The sequence below is a fragment of the Schistocerca serialis genome, chromosome 6, assembly GCF_023864345.2.
Source record: "Schistocerca serialis cubense isolate TAMUIC-IGC-003099 chromosome 6, iqSchSeri2.2, whole genome shotgun sequence".
Taxonomy (NCBI): Eukaryota; Metazoa; Arthropoda; class Insecta; order Orthoptera; family Acrididae; genus Schistocerca; species Schistocerca serialis.
The window spans coordinates 152,789,465-152,815,222 of record NC_064643.1 but is presented as its reverse complement, the minus strand read 5'-3'; positions in this window follow the sequence as shown (position 1 = coordinate 152,815,222).

Here is a 25,758-nt window from a genome sequence, read left to right as displayed (position 1 = left end):
GAATCGATATAGACGACACAGATATGATTTGTAAGAGACTCGCATCAAACGCAAGGGGAAACTGATTGATGTTGAACTTAAAAAAAAAAGTATCATAATTAGACATTAAGAGTTCTTGATTTATTGTTGAATGTCAAAAGAAAGTAATATTCATAGAATTAGTAGTTATTTAATGGGTCTTGTTTACTTTGGAATTTTGTTCGAAAATCCATTTCCATATATGTGCATGTATGAATGCCAGATGAATCGGAGAATAAATGAAAGAAGTGAATCCACATTCCTCACTACTAATTACTTTTGCATTACAGCAATCAAGCGGAGAAATATATGTATTTAGGATAAAATTTTTATGAGTATAGATAAATAATATGACTTTTCAAGGAAATGATGATTTGAATCTAAAATCTATTGCAAGTTGCATGAATCCGTTAAATTACGAAGAATGAATCATTGACAGAAAATGGGTCAGAATTTTTGGACTTATAAGCACAAGTGGTGATGCGAAGTCCAAAAGAAAATTCAAACTAGAGTAAATATGATGTTTTCGGCAACAGCATTAGTCAATCGATAAATGGAAACCTTAAGTCAATGGCTAAATTCGTAAGAGAAAGGATGCATGAAGCCATAGGGATTTTGTTTTCAAAAACGATAATCTTGGACGGTGCAACCTAACCAGTTCTTTTACAGGAAGAGTTTCCCTTTCGGTCATTGCTAATTCTTTTGGAATGAATGTTTCATGTAAAATCTGGTATCCCTGTCCCTTCTACTCTTCCCATTGTGGGCCGAGTAGAAGACCGACTACAAATGTGGACGTCGGGGACATGCAAGATCCGGGGGAGTCTTAGCACCGCAAGATATTGTCCTGGGAACAGGATTGTAAAAAACAAACTCGAGTTACTGATTGTAAAATTTTTTTAGCTAGAGGCACAAATCACTCTTCTCCAAATCGTTATATAAATCGATCCCTATCTTTCCTTTAGATATCAATTTCAAAATTATTTTTTCTCTTCTGTAGGCTATCCTATCTTCTATGTACCGTAGGCTGGGGGTCTAGGCTTAAGAGGTTTTCCAAGGTTTCCCAGCTTAAGAAAGTTCCCGAATGGGTAGACCCTGATAACAGTTTCATGAAAGATCATCTTCCTTGGTTGTGCATAGCAGACATAACACCTTGATGCACGTAAAAGCAATACAGCCGCGGTACCTGTCTCTTCATTTTTTCTGTTTTCAATGTTTCTTTTCTTCGTCTGTCTTAAACATAATTTGTTTTTTCAGTCGGAGGACTGACTATCATCACTTCCGGGTTACCCACGCTGATAGATAGCTCGCGAAGTGTGTTCGGTAAATCAAAATTAGGCTCACAAACTTCGCTCGCTGCGAGGGGCATTGTAATGTCCCCACAGAAAATACCCTCTACCACGCACCAATTAATCATTTTCAATCAAACATCCACATTCATTCACTTTGGAAAAGTTATCTGATCTGATTTTCTCGTATATATGCGGCGACAACTCGACGACGCCAAAGTATTTTCTAGTGCGTTTATTCTTTGAAATAACAGAGATGCATATATGCATTCTCCATGGTTGTTAGGGTGGTAACTAGGACAGCTTCTGGAGTATCTGTTGAGGTATTAACGTGTTTCTGAGAGATACACATTCTGCTTTTCTTCTCGCTAAAGCGAGCCAATTAACATTTGTGCCGCTAGCGGTTTGTTTGAAGAGAAAGAGACTGTAAACGGAAAATAATTAAGGCGTGGAGTCACCGGAGATCTGGACATGTAATGGAGATGGATTTAATACACAATTTCTTCCATAAATAAGGTTTGTGAATGAACGAATGAGTTTTTTCTGAATCATTTGATGATCACGTGGGCCCTGTAATTAGTGGGGAAGTTTCAGCTGTGTCGAAGAGAGCCTGCAATCACTGAGTTTGTGTTAAATCGTCCAAAAAGGCTTCGTACACATCTGGAATTCGCAATCTTTCGTAAAGGGAACAAATTGTCCAAACGATTGATTCTCCCGACTGACTGCAGTGTTTAACCGTAATAACAAATGTAAAGATCTCTTACAGCAAGCGAGCCGCTGATTCCCAAGACGAAGGACTCCACCAAAGATCCTATTTGGCTGATTTCACATAATGAAATATTATATTATCAACTGTACATAGATAAAGGAGAGAAAGAGAGAGAGCGAATGAAAATAGAGATAATACTAATAATCCTCCATTAGTCAAATTTTTCGCCTGTCTTATCACGGATCAGCCAAACACGGGGAGGGCCTTACTTTACTGTATAGATTTATGTGTGAAGGTGAAGTGCTCTTAAAGACAACAGGTACACGTCTATACAGACAAGACATTACACAGAGATAGCGGCTAGCTGCATTCATCATCTATTCTTAGATAAAGAGACGGCAACCTATTATCCGAACATTTAAAAAATGTCAAACTCGCATCGGCCCGACAACACCGACACTGGACTGTTGATGACTGAAAACATGTTGCCTTGTCGGACGAGTCTCGTTTCAAACTGTATCCAGCCGATGGACGTGTACGGCTGTGGATTCGGTTATGGACACGATCTCGTGAAAACATGGACCCTGCATGTCAATAGGGGACCGTTCAAGCTGGTGGAAGTTCTGTAATGGTGTGGGGCGTGTGCAGATGGAGTGACATGCGATTCCTAATACGTCTGGATACGATCTGACAGGCGACACATATGTAAGCAACTTGTTGGCTCACCTGCATCCGTTGAACCCATTGTGCATTCAGATGGACTATGGCAATTTCAGCAGAACAATGCGACACCACACATGTCCACAATCGCTACATTGTGGCTCCAGGAACACTCTTCTGATTTGAACACTCCCGCTGGCCACCAACCTCCCCAGACATGTACATTCTTGAGCATATATGGGATGTCTTGCAACGTCCTGTTCAGAAGAGATGTCCCCCTGGTACTCTTATTGATTTGTGGACAGCTCTGCAGTATTCATGGTGTCCATTACTTCCTTCAGACAGTCGAGACCATGCCATATCATATTGTGCCACTTCTGCATGCTTGCAGGGGACCTGCAGGGTATTACGCAGGTGTACCAATTTCTTTCGCTCTTCAGTGTATATATCCTGCATTAGAGTATTAAAAGAGTTAAACTCCTCGACTATTCTATTTGGGCTATAAGTAGTTCAAGCAGCAAATGCATACCGATGATACCTTCGTAGTGAGAAACATCTTGGTCACTTCCTGGAACAACTGAATAGTGTAGGATGTAGGTTCATCATCTTAATGTTTGTCACTGTAGTGATCGGGGTAGGAAACTTGCAGGGTGGTTGTATGTCAGATTAGAGATTACGAGCGTTGTATTCTGCACGACTAATACTTCAGAAACAATATGGCTTTAACAGTATAGCATTTTTAGGTGCAGAACAGTATAGCCATAGGAGTGTTTATGCTCTATGACCATTTCTCTCGCTTTGGTAACTTGTTGGTACTGGCTCTAGACACTGTAATAATACTTTATAAATGACAGCACAGTTGATTGACGTAAAATGTTTCAAACTCAATCGCTCTGGAGTTCCAGAAGACTCTTTTTAACCGTCTGTTATATCGCCACAACACTGTCATGTCTGCTGCACACTGATAAGGTGATAACCTCCTCAACACACGCACATCTGGAGAGATCTTGTGAACTTGGATGTCATGTGTAAGACTGGTGTGGAACAGTCTTCAGTGAATAGCAATTACGGGCACAGTTCACTCGGTTCTATCACGAGTTGTGGAATGTACTGCGTATAGTACATTTCTACTTTTGGTCAGTTTCAGATTAAATTGTTGACAATGTTGCAGTTAAAGTCGATCAAGGACAAAGGGGGGGGGGGGGGGGGGACACAAACTCCGACTATATCCTACAAATGCAAGAATACTCTGTGACTCCCATCTCGCATCCACATAGGGAAAGAAGGCCAGACGTAATCGTAAATTCTTCACTACGATCGATGTGCTAGAAATATGTAGATAATCTACTGCCTTGGTATAGGATGCTGTCTGTTGTACTTTGGTGTATACAACCAAATGGATGTACTATACAGTCATCTATCAGCAATCGTAATCTAGTATGTGGGACTTACAAAGTAGTGGAAGCGGGGGTTGAATGATGATACAGAAACTGGGAAGCATATTGTTGTGTCATTGGCTCACGCTGAAATTACCAAAATTTGGTCAAACTGCTAAAATTGGTTGCACTACCAACTGCGGTGCGCTGTTACAGCACATTGTCCCCTATCGATGGTGTCTTTTCCGTCCCATCTGTCCATGGTTGATTATCACATAATGATTAGCTGACACCTCTTGTTTGAGATGGAGAGATCCTTGGCAGAACAGTGGACATCTGTTACTTGCCACTGTGAAGGATGTGATTAATTGTTGAGGTCATTACCTTCTTGCAGCTGTTTGATGCATTCCTCAATGCCACATGCACGTCCTATTTCCCTCTGCTGCAATGTCCTCCAATAGTTTTTCGCCAGTAAGATAACAGTACCTATTTTTATTTTTACTACAGTGCACGTGTTGTGAACAACACCTTCTGACAGTGGTCAACACAGGAATAGTGATCATGTACATGGCTGAAAAATGAGAAAATATTGCTCTTAGAAATGGTATCCCACCATTGTGGAAGATGCGATTAACTGTACAGGTCATCAGCTTTGGACAACTGTTTGAAAAATATCCACAATGCTGCAAAATCTTCCACATTTTAACAATAAAAAACCTCGCTTCTGTGCTTTATTCCTATCATCCTGTGTGTTGTGGGACTAGTATCCTTTACACAATGTGATGTTCAACTTTCTGTGAGCGCCAATGGATCTGAACATGTTAATGTCGAATTAACTCCTGGCACAGGCCTCAAAGTTATGGTAGAAAAATAAAATATATGGCTGTGTACGAAGTTATAATCATACACTGCTTGGATGCGTTACAGCTGAGAAACAATGTTTTAAACTGCGTATGAAACAACAACACAGGAATCCTTTCTTGTGTTTTGCAGTCTTTGGATATGGTCTTCCTCTAGTACAGGTGACAAAAACTTTACACAGGCCTGTGCAAGCGACTTCGATCACTGGCCATCTCTCCAATAGGGTAACACATGTATATGTAACATGCTCGATGTAAACATGCAGACTGCATTTATTTTGCGATTTAATGGAAGAGAGAGATATGGCAAAATCTTACAGGAGACTCTATTACAAGGAGTGGTAGGACTGGTTAAAGTTTGGATGCATATAGTTCATGGTTTTTTACCTACTCTGGATCTTACAAAATAACGATGTGGAGTACTCTCAGTTGTATTAAGTAGCTGTAAAGATGATGATCTGTATCGGATTTCATACATCTGAAATGAATGTAATGCAGTCGTGCATGACAATTTGTAATTCGAACATTGGGAATTCTCTCAAACTACACTGATTTGCTCATAACACTAGTAAAAATCGACTGTATCTATTCTCATGGAATCATGACTGTTTTTGTTATTATCATCACGATTGTGTGTTAAAAAATAGATCTTGCTTCATCCTTCATAACCTCTGGTTATAAAGTAGACACGACTTTAATTACAGCTCATTGCGGAGCCGAGAAATCATAGTGTTTTTCCCAACATGTGAGTAAATTGCATGAAACAGGCTGACATGTGATGATCAAATTGCTTATGAGACTAGAACACAACAATCTGCTGCTAGTGCAAATGGTTTTCTGTAGGATCACAGAAACTTTACACCCAGGTCGTTAAAAGCGAGTATTGGAGGATAAAATATCAAATGTCGTCATGCATATCATGTTTCTTTCTGATATGTTGAAGGAATCTTGGTTTTCTACTTGGTGACGTTAGGAGGTTTCTGTTACAAGACATGCCCTCACGATTTGTTTTGTAAACGCCAGAGCGATATAGCCTTACAATGGTAAAATGGGACCCATCATAGTGCACAAAACAACAATGTCCAATTATACCATGTTGTTGTCGAATGTAAGTTAGTTGTGTTTCTTCCGACATGTGAACAAATGGTGTGAGAGGCTTTATTCTGTAAAGTTATTTCACGTTTCTGAAATGTTTGCAGTACACTCTTGCATGAAAGTTTATTAATAGACACTGACCTGAATGTGAGGGACACCCTGCAACAATGTAATGTTGTCCATGAAAGTGAAAGAAAATACTTAAGAAAGATGTTTCTTCTTCAGAATTAAATTCCCCCTATTTCTATACTCTGATGGCAGTTAAAAGTAATGTGGACAACGCACAGTGATTGGTAGTTTTCGCAGCAAACTAGTGGGAGGTTTCTTTTTAACTTTCTCAGGGAGGGCATTTATAGAAGATGTGACGTAAGGTAATACATCTGTCAGATGTATAGCAGTGACCTCTGGTGTTTGATTATCTGTAATTGGTGATACTGCTATATACTTTTTTCACTTCGTTGGATGTCACAAAATAATGCGAGGTGTGGGGGTGAGAGTAATATGGATTGTATCCTACAGTCATACATAAAAGCTGTAACGATTTTGCTCATAAAATAAAAAGAAAATGGACAGTGCCTATTATCGTGGAAACATTATATTTATTATCGTTACGATTCAGTTTTCTTTTTTTATAGATGCACTCTTGTAAGAGGTGCACTGAGACGTGGGACTTAGAGAAAGCAGGATAAGGTGTGGACGGGGCCTAATCAGTTACTGTTGGTTGCACAGTAAACACATACACTTTCTTTAAGGAAATAAATTAAAAACAACCATTTATAGAAATTGACTGTAACACAAGCTACACTGACGGCTGAAGGCCTTATTAAGAAAGAATTGAAAATTATTTGTCAGCTGAAGGCCACAAACAGTACGTCAGAACAACTAGCGGCTAAAGGCCAGAATTACTAGTGAGGAAGACAACTGTCTTTGGAAATACCGAAATAATTTTTAAGAAAAAACATTAAAAAACTGACTGTAACACAAACTACACTGATGGCTGAAGGCCTCATTAAGAAAGAAATCAAATTTTTTGTCAGCTGAAGGCCACGAGCAATACTTCAGAACAGTTAATGGCTGAAGGCCTGAATCACAAATGAGGAAGACAACTACACATTAAAAAATACCAAACTAATTTTTTTAAAATAGTCACTACAAAAATTGACTGTAACACAAGCTACACTGATTGGTGAAGGCCTTATTAAAGAATAATTCACATTATTTCTCGGCTGAAGGCCACAAGCAATACGAATAATTTAAACAAAATATTATTTTTAAACAATTGACACAATCAGACGAAATAAAGAAGGGAGTGATCCACAGACAGAACTCCAAGGATCGACCTGACAAAGTCCATACAGTTGCATAAGCGGTCTGAGGTCATCAGTCCCCTAGAACTTAGAACTACTTAAACCTAACTAACCTAAGGACATCACACACATCTATGCCCGAGGCAGGATTCGGACCTGCGACAGTAGCGGTCGCGCGGTTCCAGACTGTTGCGCCTAGAACCGCTCGGCCACTCCGGCCGGCTCAATACTAAGTCAAGATTCAAAAACTAATAACAGGCAGTAGAAGACAGCTAATAGATTCCTCCAACTCGGCACGCTCCACTTGTTGCTGGTCATCTCACGGCAACCCTGCGAGCAGCAACGCACGAACAAACGGCGTCACCACCAAACAGTGGAGGTTTCACTAATGGATTACTGTTCACTCAACTCAACGTCCTGCGTCCAGTGGACATAGAGGTTGTGACTCTCGCAACTGCAGCCCCTCGATCTGGCAATGGCTGCGTGCCGCCAGTGGTCGTGCCATGTCCTTGCGCCGCTGGACCTCTCTGCTGCTGCGTCCCAACCGAACTACCTCACACCGTGACCCGGAAAACACTACACATACTTCCAATGATAGTATGGATATTATAAACGCTGATGCTGCCACTCGAGGGCAAACAAGGCTAGCAAACGTAGTGGCGCCAGTAAACAGAAGAAGCAAACGAGACGCCATTATCCCAAATACACGAGGCCAACCTACCGACGGCACCAATGGGAGCCGCACACGGCTCATGCACTGATTTATACAATTGATCTCAATTGCAGAACGACAGGCGGGGCGAGATGTGTGGCCAATGCCGCGCTGCTGACTCGGCTCACAAAAGACTCACAGTTGGAGCAGCTGCCTCACTGTGTCCAGTGAGCTCTCAACATTGCGGCTTATTGGGTATATCAGTACCGTTAGCGCAGACCGAGTTGGACCTCCAACCACATGCTTTACCTGCGTGCACATTGTACTGAATACTCAGTGCCCATTTATGGGGAAGGCAGGTGTGCGGTCGGCATTGGCGGTGCACAGATGCAGTAACAGTTGTCCATCCCTGAAACCTGTATCCCTGCATATGACGGAGAGAGGAGGGGATAAGGGAAGGTATGAGTGGCTCTATGTTGGCTAGTTAGTGACCGTACATTGATGAGAACACACGTGCAACTGCCACTCTTCTCTCCTGGTGCAATATTCTGGAAAGACAGTTTTCGTCAATCCTCTCGGTGCATGTGTTGCGTTATGACCCGTAGATTAAGAGTGCTGGATTTTTCTCGACAATTTCAATGTGTAATTAGAAAGTGAAACATTTTCCATCAATTTTGGTAGTGCGCATTGGCTTTCCTGAATTTCGATTACCTCGGCTGCAGGCTGACTGCCGAGCTATGCAGCAGGACAACAACAAAATCCTTCTTTACAATTTTTGGACAGTTCGTACAGGAACTGGCTTCATCGTATGAAACAAGGGCCACAATGGCTTGTAATCAGTCACTAAGTATAATAATGTTGGAATTTGGTGATATCATACGCAATAGTCAGTGCCTCTTTCTCTATTTATGTATAGTTACACTGAGCGTTGGATAACATTTTACATGCGAAAGCCATAGGCATGTCTTTCTCACCAAATCTGTGTGAAATATCTCCACCGATTCCGCAAGAGGAATCTCTACTTTCAACACAGCTGCGTTTTCAGGCTCGAAATGAACCGAGCATCAATCACTGAACAATGCAACTTTAAATTTTTGAAAAGCTTTTTGGCACTCAGATGTTCAAACAATGGGGCATTCTTGCGACGTAAGCGATGCAATGGAGCTCCGATTTGTGCAGCATTCCGTATGAACTGAATATAATAGTCAATTTTACCTAAGACTGACTGCAATTCTGTAACGTTAGGAGGAACCAGCGGATCACGTATAGCTAATAAATGTGACTCAAGACGATGTACACCTCGACTGTTTATGACGAGACCAAGATACTGCAACTCAAAAAAATGACTCTGAGCACTATGGGACTTAACATCTGTGGTCATCAGTCCCCTAGAACTTAGAGCTACTTAAACCTAACTAACCTAAGGACATCACACACATCCATGCCCGAGGCAGGATTCAAACCTGCGACCGTAGCGGTCACGTGCTTCCAGACTGAAGCGCCTAGAACCGCACGGCCACAACGGCCGCCTACTGTAACTCAAGTTTCAAAAAAATCACACTTGTCCAGTCTACACTTTAGTCCTGAGTCTGATAACACGCGAAACAAAGCACGCAAATTTGCCATATGTTCTTCAGGTGTACTACTTGCTACGACAGTAGCAGTCGGCTGTTCCAATACCGTTGGAAAACGGTGGGTGCGGAAGCTATGCCAAAAGGCAAACGCAAATCTTTAAGCAAGCCCAAATGAGTGTAAACAACACATACTTTTTCAGATTCTTCATCTACTACAACTGGAAGATAAACAGCCCTTGGTCACTTTTTAGCAAATTAACCTGGTTTCAACAGTGCTAGGAGTGTCTTCTTCAGAATTTAAAACAAAGAATGGACTATATTTTATAATATGGTTGCAACCTGCACCACGCAGGTAACGAGCAGTCCTTAGTGGCTCGCCATCACAGTTTTCTTTATCTTAAATACCTTTGTGACTAATGCCCTTTCGGCATATTTATTATTTTATAAATGGCATATAAGTACTGTCAGTCATTTACCATGATTCCGTACTTATACTGTATCATACGTTTTTAGTCATTATTCTGTGACCATGTTATAGAATACAGACCATTCTTTGTTTTAAATTCCGAAGAAGACACTCCTAGCAGTATTGAAAGCAGGTTAATTTGTTAAAAATTAGTGACCGAGGGCTGTTTTTCTTTCAGTTGTAACTATTCACGGTCTCTGAACGTGCAGCCATGTAAAAAATCTTCATCTACCGGTGTTTCAAGATATGCGTCGCGCAAATCAGTCTTTGAAAAGTAGCGACCAGCACCTATTCTATCCATGAGATCCTCTGGGCGTGGCAATGGATATGAATCAATCACAGTGTATGGGTAGACTGTAGACTTACAGTCAACGCAGAGGTGAATGCGACCTGAAGGTTTGAGGAGCAAAACAAGTGGACTCGTCCACTGACTAGCTTGTGCAATAGCTCCGCTATCTTGCAATTCTTCCATCAGCGACTTTGTCCCATCATGCAATGAGAAAAATACTGACCCGGAAAACTTACAGCTGAGCATTGTCTTTCATGGTAAGATGTGCAACGAAATTATTAGCCGTGCCTAAACCTTCAGAAAAGTGTTCAGGGAATTATTTCAGCAAGCTAGCTACAATGTCTTTTGCATTGAATGCAGACACACACAGTACATTGTCCTGAAGTTGAAAGCCAGACAAATCAAACGAATAACGGCCAAATATGTTCTCACAGTTGCATGGTTGTAGCACAGAGAAAGTCACAGTTCGTGTATGCGAGCGTTACATGTCAGGCAAAGTACATTTTCTGAGATTGGGAATGTCTTGTCCATTATAAACTGTCAGGTTCATGCCAGTTTTAGACAGGCGTGGGACGCCTAACAGCTCGTATGTTTTACGATTCAGCAATGTAATAGAGGCACCTACGTCCGACTGAAATTTCACATGTTTTCCACCAATATGCAGTTGAACAAAACGCTTGTTGGACTTACGTAACACTGAAGATGTTCTCTTGCTAGTTTTGCTAATACCTGCACCATGCTTGCAATACACTGCATTTAATATATGGGCCTTGTGACGAGAATTACGTGAGTGGGCAGAATGCTTTTATGAGTTCCAATGCAAACATACGGATTGTACATGTCCTTTCTTGCCACAAGCATAACACTATGCTTGTCTGGGTGGACAGTCTTGGCCTCTGAGCCGTGAATAGCACTGAGGTTATGACTTAATTCTGCACACTGTAGCCCCCTGTTTAGGGAAGTGTTTACGCGGCATGGAGAACTGTTGACGCGGCGTGGCCCATGCCTTCTGTTGCTGCCTAATGGGCCAGTCGCTAACAAAGCTCGACACAACCCGACCAATTGGTTGTTTCTCAAGTTTATTGGTCGACAAGGCACTTGAATCGTACTGTTCTATAATTTGCATGATGTGCTGCAATGATGGTTTGGACTTTTTCAAAAATTTGTTCTCTAAGTCTGACATCAGTTACATTGTACACAATAGCATCACACAATATAGCCTCAGAATATAAAGCACAACAACCACATTTGAATTTATATTTCCCCATCATATCCTGCAAATCTCTTACCCACTTGTGGTAAGTTTGTTCTGATCCTTTCTTGCAATTGAAAGACTGATGCCTCGCTGCTAACACATTCACTTGTTGGACATAATAAGTGTTAGCGAATGTACAACCAGATCATAGGAAAGGTCACTTGGAGTAGCGCTAGAGAATAATTTCTGAGTGAGGCAAAGCACTGCATTTCCTACTGTTGAAAGAAAATAATGCAGTTTCACAGTACCTGGTACGTTGTGAGCAATTACATGGGCTTCAACCGTTGCAACCACTCAAGGCACTCCTCTTATTTTTCATTAAATCGGCGAAAAGGCGGTAGGGTCTCAGAGCTAAGGATAGTACTTGTTGCTCTGTTGGGCATGCAGCTTTTGCCAGTACCTGCTGCACCATGTTAAGCAGTGTGGATATTTGCTGAAACCGAAACACCTGTTAGCTGTGTTGCATCTATCGCTTGCAGCAGAGTCGCCTGCGCAGGAGGTGGGATAGGTGGGCTCTTCATTTCGGAAGAGACAACTGCGATAAACAGACAAGGCAAGCAATAAAAATGAGAATAAAGGCGATGAAAATGTACACAACGCCCACTTAAAAACACTGATTAGCAAAAACACTCTAAGAGACATCACCCCTGCAAAGTAGAGACAATGTAGAATTAAGGCCCCAGCAAAATATAAAAGAAAATTTCTGGTAGGTAGGCTCTGTGTTCTTCTGAATACTCGTCGCCAGTGTTATTTCCTGCCTACTCATCAAATATGAGGTGCATAGGAAACCTGTTTTCCTGGATCACTAGACAATAATTCAAGCAAATCATATTTATCACAGAAAATAAATGACAGTACTTGACACTGAGAAATACATAGATGTGTCAACAGCAAAGGGTGACATGAAATATAATCAACGTCCTTGAGTACACGATTCAAATACGAGTTAAGTAATACAATGGATGCTTCTATCCACGTCGCTGGTCTTGACGCTTCTGTAAAAATGGGATGCAACCAGTCGGGAGCGGCGCTTACGTTCTCTTCGCCTAGAGGGCGTTGCCGTCGCGTTGTCGTCCTGGAGAGGAATCGGTCAGCATGCTATTGGCTGACTTCTTCTTCACAGCCCTCTCTCCTCTGTCGTTCCTGAGTGGCGCGCCGGCGCTCGACTTTACGCAGAAACAGAGGTAAAAATTATTGAAAACAGGTTCCAAATATTTACAATACTATTAAAGTATAAGAGTTCAAAACATTTAATTGTAAACATACTCTATTTACTATACATGTTCATAAGCAACATTTAAATTTGTTGTCTGGTGCATACAGGTAAAAATTTTTGGAATTTTCTGTTCGAGAGCAAGCTATGTATAGTTGCTCGTGAGAGTAGCAAGAATCATCGAGGTTGATGCCGCAATGTTTTAAAGTTTGTCCTTTTGCTAGTTAGTTGTAAAACTGTAGGCTAATATGATTGGAAATTGTGGTCTTTTAAACTGGAATGGCAGTTCAGTAGAGATCAATAGTATTTGAGAGGATGTACAGTGAGTGCCCTCAGTCGAAGGCAGTGTAATAGTATTCCAGGTACTTGCAAAGAGTTTAGAAATTATGTAGGGAGGCTCAAACTTTCTTCAACGTTTACCATCGTATCTACCGATTTGTACATTCTCTCTTCACTGGGAATTTTCTTTTGAATATTAAAGTTGATACCGTCGACAATATCATTTACAGTTGCGAAAATTTAACGTGGGGACAACTGGAAGTATTTGTTGAAAATCTCCTGTGAATATGAGTGGAGTTGCTCCGATCACTGCAGAGTTTCCTCCAAGTCTTTTAATGTTCTCTCCATGGCTTCGATTGATTTTTATGTGCCATTTTGCATTCGTCACAGAGGATAATAGTACCTTACTTTAGGAGTTCGTCCCGTCCAGATGCTGTTGAGATTTTACATACTGAGAACTGTTCTTTGGCAATATTTAACGTTAGTTGTACAGCGGAATGGGCAATTCAACCTCCTTCCATAAGTGTAGCTGCAGTGCCGAATGATGCCAGTGTAAGTGTGATGTGTTGTTTAGGACGTTTTTATGCCAGCAAGTGCTGCCTGGTGTGTCCAAGTAGATAACTTCCCCAGTGTTGTTGTCGATCCTGTCCATGATAACATTGCAAATTTCCTTTGGATTGTCATTGAAGAGTGGTTTGCTGTGAGCAATGTATTGAAATAGTTCATTGATGTAGTTTTTTTTCCTTTGTAATTTCGAAATACAGCACACTAACAGTATCTCTTTGTGGTGTTTTCGGAGATTGTTGTGCAGACACTACCTCCATGTACGCGTACACCATAATTACTCTACCACGCAAACATTGGGGTTACACTCGTCTGGTGTGAGACGTTCGAGGGAGGGTACACTGGGGGCCCAACCGCACAATAACCCTGGGTTCGGTGTGGGGCGGCGGTGGGGTTAGTGGACTGCTGTAACCTGTTGTGGGGTTGTGAACCACTGAGGACTACGGCGGAGAAGAAGCCTCTCCGTCGTTTCTGGGTCCCCAGTTCCACACAAGGTCTAGTTGTTCATTGCTAAATAATTATCTTCTAAGAGAATAAGTGGAGATGTTATCGTTGAATTCAATAGTCAACTCAGGATGAATTTGACGGATTTGCTACAGCGGTTTAGTATGTCATTACACATACCGTCATTGAAGGAGTCCCATAGCTGTTTTGGATTCGATGGATTGCATGTCGTTAGAATTATGGCAAATAAGTCTGCCATTTGTTCAGCTAAGGCTGTCAGTGAGGCATTTTGCAGTGTTAATTTCCAGACGTTCTCGTTTTCCAGTAATCCTAAGCGTTGGCATGCTTCTCTTTCGATTGACACAGGTAGCCGTCAACTATCTTGACATCTGTGAAATTTGTTGGTCCCCGTATTTCGTGTAGCAACATCCGGAAATAGAGATATTCGGGGTTGTTGGGATATACGGTCTATACCGCGCCTAGTGGGCCATTTTTAATGATTCCTGAATGATCAATTGGATTTCCTTGTTTTCGCTGTTAAAATATTTTTCTTGTTGTGTTCCACATATAATAAGTAGGGACGTCGATATATAGTACGGTTTTTGCAAATGGATCCGTTTGGCACAGCTGGTAAAAAGCTCTTAATGTTGTGGTGTGAGACGGTTCGCTTGCAATTTTTCTGGCGATGTCTGAATTGCAGTGTTCTCCATTCATGTGTGCTTCAAACAGTTTGGAAATTACTGTGTTATATGGTACTAGACATTGATTATCTATTTCCAGTTGGTCTCTCCCTCATATTCATATTTTTGTTGTGAAGCCACCGTTTTTTGCTGATCGACTTATGCATTTGGAATTGCCATCAACTACGGTTTGTGTCTTGTGCAAGTATGGTTCAGTTTTTCTTATATTTTCCATCACTCATTTATGGAAAAGCTGTTAGACTGTCAGTGAGAGAGCATCTGAGTTCCTGCTGCTAATGAGCTGAGTATATCGTTCGTTTGTTATATATTTTTAGAAGCCTCTGACAGGAGCGACTTCTTTTCAGATATGTGTCTAGTTACTAGTTTATTTTTGTAATTTTGTGACTATTTGATACCTTACTAGGCGCAAAATTTTACTTTAATAACAGTGTAGCAAACAATACCGCCAGAGTTATCGACGCTTGTATCGACCCTCGTATAGTACAGGCTTTTCTTTGTTTTGGTTAGTATAGCTCGGTGTCAGTTACAACGTCAGCGAGAGAGCACCTCGAGTTACTGCTGCTAATAAGCCGATTACACCATTCATTTGTTACAAATCTTTAGAGCTTCAAACAGGAGCGACCTCACTAATGGATGGGAGCTTAGGTTGCTGTGTACAGATGTGAACTGAGCTGGTGACTCTTTGCTCACAGCTCCAAGTGGTGTTGGCTTCCATCAAACGGCTTGATGCCCTGCTGTGGGGCATCCTTGTGGGGGGTCGGACACGGCAAGGCGAGGGACGTCGAGCACGTCCCACATGTCCCCCGATCGGTCCAATGCTGTGGCTGTCCTGGGTACTGACTACAATAACGTTGACCACTCACCCGTGGTTGAGTGGGAGATCATTCCAAAGTCTGGCAGGCAGTGAAAGACTTTCTGAGGGGTCGATTGTAGGGCCTCACCAGTCCACTTGACGAGCAGGTTTCAGGAGTTGTCTGTGGCTTACAAAGTCTCTCAGCCAGATAAACTCTTCCACCCTGTTCCAGAGGAAGCTTCTCGGCCCACAAGGTCTGGTCATTCACAGAGGGTGGGTTTGCTGTAGGTGAGAGATCCAACGTTAGGTGCATAGTGGGGCCCATTAGGAACATGGCTGCCAAGGAGGGGAAGGAAGCCAATGTGCACTCCGTGTGCATACCGAGAGTAGTCATTCCCCTGTGGAAAGGATGTTTCCAGATCCCATGAAGAGTACAGGGGGGAGGCCTTGCAAGTGGTTCATGTTTGTACGAATGACGTGTGTCCCTTTGTACAGGAGGAGTTTCTCTCTGGTATCGGGTGGACAGCCTTGCTTGAGAGATTAAGACGCAGCTCACCATCTGCAGCATCATCAATAGAACCGACTGTGGTGCTTTGGTGCAGAGCCGAGTGGAGGGTCTGAATCAGAGGCTCAGGTGGTTCTGTGACCGTGCAGGCTGCAGATTCCTTGACTTGCGCCATTGGGTGGTTTGTCTCCAGGTTTTGCTTAATAGGTCAGGAATCCACTACACACATGAAGCGGCTACAGGGGTAGTGGGGACCGTGTTTTAGGGAGTAAGGGTAGAGGTTATTCGTTACCATCGGACTAAACTACGAGTATTAAGTAGATCGTTTTACCGTTCTCCTGACTCGGAAGAAATAGTTGCTGAACAGTTCGAAGAAAACTTGAGTCTCATTTCAAATAGATTCACCACTCGTACAATTATAGTCGGTGGTGACTTCAATCTACCCTCGATATTTTGGAAAAATTATACGTTTAAAGCTGGAGGCAGGCATAAAACGTCATCCGAAATTGTACTGAATGCTCTCTCAGAAAATGTTTAACAATTAGCTCATGAGCCCACTCTAAGCGAAAAATAGTTGCGAAAGCATACCTGGCCTCATAGCAACAAACCATCATGGACAAATAGGGAGTATCATGACGGTTACAGGGATCAGTGACCACAAGGCAGTTGTTGCTAGGCTGAATACCGTAACATCCACAACCATCAAATAGAAACGCAAAGTTCGTCTATTTAAAAAAGCTGATAAAAATTTAAAAGAACGTAACATCCCCAAGATTTGCAAAGTTTTTCAGAAGTTCGAAATTCGTATAGCACGTGCTTCAATTTAAAATGCTTTTAATAATTTCGACAACGAAACTCTGACTCGGAATCTGGCGTAAAAACCAAAGAGATTTTGATCATACATAAAGCACACCATCGGAAAGACACAATCAATACCTTCACTGCTCAGTAACAAAGATGAAGTCGCTGATGACAGTGCCACTAAAGCAAAGTTATTAACTACGATTCTCCGAAACTCTTTCACCATAGAAGACGAAGTAAATATTCCTGAATTCCAATGAAGAGCACCTGCCAAGAGGAGAAACATAGAAGTAGAAATCCTCGGTGTAGCGAAGCGGGTTAAAGAACTTACGGGGGGACGTAGGAGAAAACGGACATGTTTACATAATCTAACGCAGTTTCTGGTGTCTCAAAGATAATAGAATCAAATTTTGTACGTGAGGTAATTATTCTATGGGATATATTTTGGAAAGTTTACACACTTTTTTCTCAAAAAAATTTATCATGGCACTGTTGGAAATATTTCGGAACACAAGCAATTACACAAGGAACATTTTCACAAAAATAACTTTTCTTGCAACTTTCATATTGTGGTAGGTAATTCTTAGAAATCAGATAAACAAAAGTGTGGAACAGTTTTTTAATATCAGTTTTAGAGTTCTTACAATTTATTTTTAAAAAATTATGCATATGAAACAAAGCAAATTCAATTTCACAGAAAAGTATATAATTTTGACAGAAATACACTTAGCGAAATATGTACCCCCGGAAGTTGTATTATACTACGAACAGAGTCTGCAGAAACTTTTACTTTTCTGCCTCCATTGGTTCGGATGAAAGTTCTGGAAAATGCACCTAAAATATGTTATAAGGATTTACACCATAAACTAGTACCTTAATGTTAACCATAGCCGTAAATTTATTCTTCTTGTTCTTCGTGTACGTGTTTCCTTTTTATATGATGTTTCTGGGATGCCCTTTTTTCTATATCCTTCACAGACAGTTCAGAACGTGCAACACGCGCAGTATCTATCTTTTTCAATAGCTTCTCGGTGAAGCAACCTGCTACAAATCCTAGTCCCGTAAGGGTCCTTATTCTTCCAAAGTTTTCATCATTCAATACTAGACATGCATCATATGTGGCAATTTCAACAACAGTAGATGAGCTAAGTGTTGTTTTTGGGCATCTCTTCCAAATGAGACTGTTGAAGGTCTCATTCGGGTTTAGTGTTCCACCACAGGTCCATTTCTTTAACAAATCTGGATGAGCTAGAAAATGGAATGTTGGCTTTATGGTGTTTAAGACTGCTTCAGGAAGACTGTGTTTACATAGATAGGTTTTGTTTTCTGCTTTTTGCCTTCTTATATTTGTGTCAGAATATATCACAAATTCATGTACTGTTTTCTCATCAGTTCACAACTTGTGAAAAAGTATTGCCAGCACTGCCTTCTGCATTGCCTTCAAATCTCCAGTGTTTTACCTTGCTTGTTTTCCATAAAATGTTTGCAAAGTGTTGATGTCTTTGTCAGTCAGACGTTGTGGCCCACCAGTGGCTTTCCGTCATTGGGCTTTACACAACTTTTGGTTCTCGTTTCAATTTCAGAAGTCTCCCTCCCAATCTCTTCTGAATGTGCCCCCCCCCCCCCCCCCCTCTAGCTTTTCTGTGTTTCGTCCATTTACATATGGCTTGCTTTCTACAACAGATATTAAAGCACTAGAATCTCCATCACCAAGATATTTCACATATCTAATTCCATGCTTCATTTCGCTCCGATTAAATATTAATTTCATTTGTGTTGGCTCCATGCCACCACTAACACCATCATAAATCTTGCTGAAAATTATTTTGTGTTTTAATGGCCATTGTCTGTCTTCTTACTTATTGTCTAACATCTTTCTCTGTGCACAAACAGAGCAATATTTGGACATCACCTGCAAACCCAAAACGTTTCCAGTGTCAACAGTTATAACTGATGAAAAACTGTGTAGGGCGGTGTGGCCCCTATTCATCCATGAGCTATCACATGAAACACATATATCTGTAGAAGGCAATGGGGCATTTACGTCTGTCTGCATCTCTTCATTAAATAAAATTGCCTGTTTCACTGTTGCTGACATACTGCTATTGCCTTTTGTTTCCAAGGCGTTCAGTAGATGATTGTTTAGTGTTGAGTACGAGGCAGACGGATATAGCGTATTCATTATAGCACAAAACAAATTGCTGTCTTCCTTTCCAACACCAACACATCTCATCGCATAGCAGAATCTTATATTGGCTTCATACATGCAACTGTTAACAGCTGCTGTTTGAACTGAATGTCAGTTGGACGGCTGTCCCAAAACAAGTGCATATTACACACAATACCATCTGTGTAATTGCTGTCATATAAACTTAAAAATTTATTGCCACAGTTACCATAGGCACACGAATTTTTAATAATAGAACACATAATTTCTAAATCAATTACCCTAACACCACTATTCATTTCGTATTTAGTGGACTGAAACTATACAACAGTTCCAAGTTTCATCTGTGAACTGCTCGTCGTCTTAGCTTCACAGCTATCTTCCGCTGAATTTTGTTGACTCACTTATAGAAACTGTTTATTCATACGTTTTAGCGACTTTCTGAAACACTTTACCACTATTTCTTAACATTTTAAACGTGAACCATACAAAAAAAAGGCCGAACACAGTCTAATTTTCACGCTAACAACAGAACTGATATGTTTATGTTTCTGCACCACAGCTGCCAAAGATAGCAAGCGGAAGGCAAAAATAACATGACGTAAACGGTTCGACAGCGTTCTATACTCTTCCGATGCTTTTATGGCAGCAGTAACTAATAAAATGTCGTAAACAAGAAGAGCAACGTCTAGAAATGAGGGAGTGGCGCTGCGCATTGATTGCAACAAGACAGCTTTTTTATCATTTGTAGTTCCAATTAATCTGTGAAAATTAGAGACAGTATTTCTAACATGCTACAGAACTATCTGTTGGCTAAATTTTTTATCATTTTTGATCAATTTAGAACACTTAGGATGGGCAACAGGTCTGCCAAAGAGACTGCTTACACCACGCTTGTCCGCCATATCGTGGAGTATTGCTATGCGGTGTGGGTTCGTTTGTACTATCGCAAAACAGGGGAGATAGTGCCACAGACATAATACATAAACTGGAGTGGCCATCATTGAAACGAAGGCGTTTGTCGTTGTGACGGGATGTTCTCATGAAATTTCAAACACCAGTTTTCTCCTCCGACTGCGAAAACATTCTATTGGCACCCACCTACATAGGGAGAAATCATCATCACAACGAAATAAGAGAAATCAGAGATCGGACAGAAAAATTTAAGCTCTCGTTTTCCCGCGCTCCTTTCGAGTGTGGGACGGTAGACAGCATGAAGGTGGTTAATTGACCCCTCTGTCAGTCACTTTATTATGAATAGCATAGTAACACGCAGATGTATATGTAGATGAATTGGTGTTTAATGACCCGTATGGTCCGTGGACTACGCTTTCACTACTATACCGTACAGTTCCGGATTTTCTTGTGGATTGGGAAACTGTTTGGATGATTATGTCGATATCCTTGGAATGAATTCTGTCGTGTAGCCATATGAGGTTGTACAGAGAGTTATTTATCGTTGCTAGTCTGCGCTTGACCGCGCGAGTGTTTAGTTGCTAGTAGTCAGTTGCGAGTGGCACTCAGTCGCCAGTAGTTGTAGCGAGTGGATGGTTGTACTGAGCGGGCGTCGGCATGCGTCGGCGGCGTGTTCTCCTTCCATGTCTGGTCACGATTCAGGACGAGGTATATTGTTTTAGAAGGTAATGAAGCAGCATTGCGCTCAGCTAATGACATATGTTAATTGTAATTAATTTGTTCAAGAATTGCCCCAATAATAATTATCTTATAAAGTAACTGTTTTAAACAAAAAGATTCATTTCAAGTCAAGAAATACTTCTATGCATTCCCTCCAAAAATTAAAATTAAACATGGGCCAGCATTGCACTGAGCTGTGCCGAAAAATAAGAGCAGATATTGATGCAGTTTACTGATTTAAGAATTTTGGTTTTTCTGTTCAGGTTTAATTATTGCACAGGGCCGAAGGTCAGCGCCGCTGCCCTTATAAAATTTGTCAGGTTTAATTATTTGTGTTCAGATGTTACACATAGTTTATGCTTCATTATTTAATTAATATTATTGTGGGTTTAATGAGCAATCTTCATTAGTTAATGTTTGTGGAGAGTTTACATTTGGGCCATTATTATTCTTAATTTTGCAAGCAGGTTACACTTGGTTCATTTTTATTATGCAGTTTTGTGGGAAAATAACATTGACTTTTATATTCTTGCTGGGAGGTTACAATTTCACATTTATTGACTTTTAAGATTTTATGTGCGGGGAGGTTACACTTGGCGACCCTGCCGGGATCGTATTTCTTTGTGAATCTTCTGATAAGTAGTCAGATATCTGCTCTTATTACTTAAGTATAATTAGCATTTGACGTAACGCTTTTACTAATTTTGTCATTTTCTCCCACAGATCATTGGCAATTCGTTGCTCTTTGTTGTGTTTGTGTTTGTTGCATTTTGTATGGTCTTTGTTTCATTGTTGAATAATTTTGATTTGTGTTAAAATGCCGCGAAAAGCTGTTAATAGTACATCGCGAGGTATAGTGAGTGAAATAACCGACTTAAACAACTTGACCGATAGTACTTGCGACACGCAATGTAATGATGACAATCCTCCATTTAGCGACAATCAGTGTGTACCGACCACCAATGTTGATTTTGATCTTATTGATGAACAGATAAATTCAATTGCGTCGTCTGTTAATTTAACGACAATTGATGACATGGGGCATTCTGTTGCAATGAGCGCTGCCCAGCCTAACACACCTGGTTTGCAGGATTTACGTGACGAACAGACAATTTTTTCTAATGAAAATGAACAGTGTAATCAGAGTACGACAGATTTAGTTAATTCCGGTGTAGTGACCAACAGTGTACATCCGGTTGGCAAACTTTTCAAGAATCACAGAATATCCAAATTGGATACACAAAACGTGACAATTGCAGGTACGCCATCAAACAGCACAGAGAATAGAGCCGTTTACGTTACTGTGGATCAAGCTATCGCATTTATACTACAATTCATGAAACGACAAAATGAGAATTTCAAACAACTACTTGATGAACATTTCAAACAACAGAACGAAAGTTTCGACAACCATTTCAAACAACTTGATGAAAGTTTCGAACTGACGAACAAAAAACAAGACAACGTTAACGAACAGAAGAAACAAGTTAGTGAAGAGATTACAGCTGTTACCGTGCAACGTCACGACACTAAAGAACAATTACGTGAGGATACTAAGGCTCATGCTAGGAACAGTAATGAAGGAGTTGTAACTGTTGCACAAGAATTAGATAATAGACATGTAACCACAACAGAACCAATTAGAGATGAAATTAGTGCAGTCGCTGAACAATGTCCTAAAGACGCAACACAGATACGCAACAAGTTTAATTTAAAGTCACCGGAACTTTCAAGCACTGTGGATACGGAAGTCGATAATAAATGTGAACAACAGAACAACCAAATTGACGAACGTATTAAATTGACAGAAATGAAAATTATTTCAGTCACTAATACGTCACAGAATACGCCACATTCCGAACGTTTGTCGCATTCATATAACCAGTGTCATTTAGGCAATTTACAGAAACTACGTGACTTAGAATACGAAGTGACAGAGACAAATAGATTATTATGCAATCGTGAACCTGTTCACACGTTCAGAGACGACAACGTTGATCACGAGCAATTCCTATCCGTAAGAAAATCTAAAGTATTTGAAAATGACAGAGCACAGGTACACAACGAGTTTAATTTAAAATCACCAGAACTGTCACACACGCTTGATACGGAAAACGATAAGAAATTTGCACAACAGATCAGCCAAATTGACGAAAGTATTAAAGTAGCAGAAATGAAAATTATTTCAGTTAATAACACGTCACAGAATACGCGCCATTCCGAACGTTTCTCACACTCGTATAGCCAGTGTAACTTAAACAATTTACAGAGACTACGCGACTTAAAATCCGAAAAGGTACGCGACTTAAAATCTGAAAAGCTACGCAACTTGAAATCCGAAATGACACAGACAAACATTCTCACACCAACCTGAACGTGTTCTCAAATTCAGTGACGAGAACGTACATTACAAGCAATTTTTATCCGTAAGAAAATTTAAGGAATTTAATAATGACAGAACACAGGTACACGCTTTGAACTGGATACGACAATTTGCTTTTGTACTTTCATCAGCATTGCCTTTAATGCAGAAACTACAATTAGCATGGATACAGCAATTAATTTTTGAATTTTCACCGGCATTGCCTGTAACGCAAAAGCTAAAGTTTATCTGCAGCGCGTAATAAACCTCAGGGGATTCATTACGCTTTAATGAATATGTGCCGTAGCGTGCATAGGGCCCCGAGCAGTAGTAGTGCTGTTTCATCTTTAGTTTTCTGCACTGCTGCCTTCTCTTCTACTATCCTTTATATCCATCAAAACAGCTCTTTAACTATTGCTCTACCTAGGATTAAGAATGACTAATGAAAACCCGATATGACAAGTTTTTTTTACCGAAAGTGTCAATTTTTCATTAGACGCTCAAGAAATGACAACCAGCGTAATCTTTAATAACAGACGACAAATTAATCATCGGTATGTGTAGCATTTTCAGCATTCGTCAAAATTATCAGCAATAGCGAACGCATTTTGGTAACAATACAGGTTTTTCACCACAACAGCAACAAAACCAACCGGTTAGCATACCTAACCAACAATTCTGTCTACAAGGTCAACCAAACTTTAATGTTTCGCCGCGTGCACGTATAGTCCCAGCTACAACAAATAGTAACGCACGGCAGCAAGGAAATAACTACGTGCAGAAAACACAGTACTTCAATTCCTATCGCAATGCACCGTATAGGAATGACTATCACGGCAGACGTAAACATAATGAGCACAATTTTCAGCGTACGTTCAATAACAGTCGGTCTTACGAGCAACAAAATGATCAGCAACAACATATTCTTATGAATGAACCCGACAGTAGGTATCATCCAGAGCGTAATACGTCTGGAAGAAATAACCGAACAGTTCAAATAGTGGAAATGCCACAGCATCCTCCCGAAAATAATAACACGCCAGATAGGATTTGACTAGATACAGTACAGGTCGCATCTTCCAATAACACAAACACTACTTTTGACACGCAAAATGTTGTTCATTAAAATGTTATTACTTTTGACGACATCCGAGACACTCTTTTACAGGGAAGACCAGTTGTTCAGAAAACCATTTCACACCCTGTCATCGAAATTAAAATAGGATCATCGAAATTTTCAGCAGTAATCGATTCTGGATTACCTATGTCAGTTATAAATGAGGAAACTTTCAACGAGTGTAACAAAGAGAATACCTATCCTACATTACCATTAGGCAAAACGAAAGTGAAAGGAGCAGTACCGAGTAAAGGAGTAGATGTAAAATTACAGACACATTTATCATTTTGTATTGCAGGTCATATATTTCACTCAAATTTTTGGATTGTTCCGTTATTGACCACATACATTATTTTGGGCACGAATTTTCTGGTACAACACGACGCGATTATTGACTTTCAAAATTCCTATTTAATGCTAAAGGATGAAAATGTACAATTGGCTTTAGAATTTCAGCACTCTTTATCTGCGGAAGAACAAACAATTAATTGTACAGTGGTCATTTCCGTATCACGTAACATAGACTGTAATTCCACATTGTTCACAGATACATACGTACATAACTATAATACTCCAGACGAAGCTGACTATGACGTAATACAAATGATTTCTGATAAAGTTAAACAAAGCAGTGCAAATACAGACGACGAACGTACGCAACTACACAACATTCTTTTACAGCAAGCTCCAGTTTTTGACAACGTTCCTGGTACTATGTCCGGCTTTATGTATGAATTTCAAGTCAAACAGCACGACACATTTAAAGCCAAGCATTATCTCATTCCATATATTCATAGAGAACAAGTTAAGAAAGAATTACAAGCTATGCTTGACCTAGGAATTATTGAACCGGCAGTTAGTCCGTACATAAACCCGCTCCATATTGTTAAGAAAAAGGATGGTTCACTTCGCCTCGTACTTGATTCGCGTCACGTCAATGACATTATTATTAATGAAACTGATCGACCACAGACACTAGAGGAACAACAACAGAAATTTCACGGTACTGCTATTTATTCTACATTAGATCTGAAATCGGGATTTTGGCAAATTCAGCTCCATCCGAACTGCAGAAAGTACACAGCGTTTCTCTGTTTTGGGGACTGTTATCAATTTTGTAAATTACCATTCGGTTTAACTATTTCTTGTGCAGCTTTTATTCGCGGTTTGAACACAATACTTCTGACAGAACTTAAAGACAGAATCACAACGTACGTAGACGACATTCTTATTGCTGAAGCTAACTGGTCTGAACACAATCTGATTCTTGAACAACTGTTGCAGACTTTTCGTGCACAAGGACTCACAGTTAATCTCAGTAAATCGCACTTTGGCAAAACTTCTATAAAATTTCTTGGACATGTAATTTCAGCAGAAGGCATTACGCCTGACCCGGAAAAACTTCAAGCTCTACGTGACATTACTGTTCCTACGACGAAAAAACAACTACGCAGCTTTTTGGGCTTAATTAATTTTTTTCCTAAATTTATTCATTACTATGCTTTAGAGACCCCTAGATTATGTCAATTGACAGGTAAAAACACTATTTGGTCCTGGGATAAGCAAGCACATTCTGAATTTGTGAACCTGAAACATGCTTTGTTGAATGCACCACTTTTATCGCACTCAG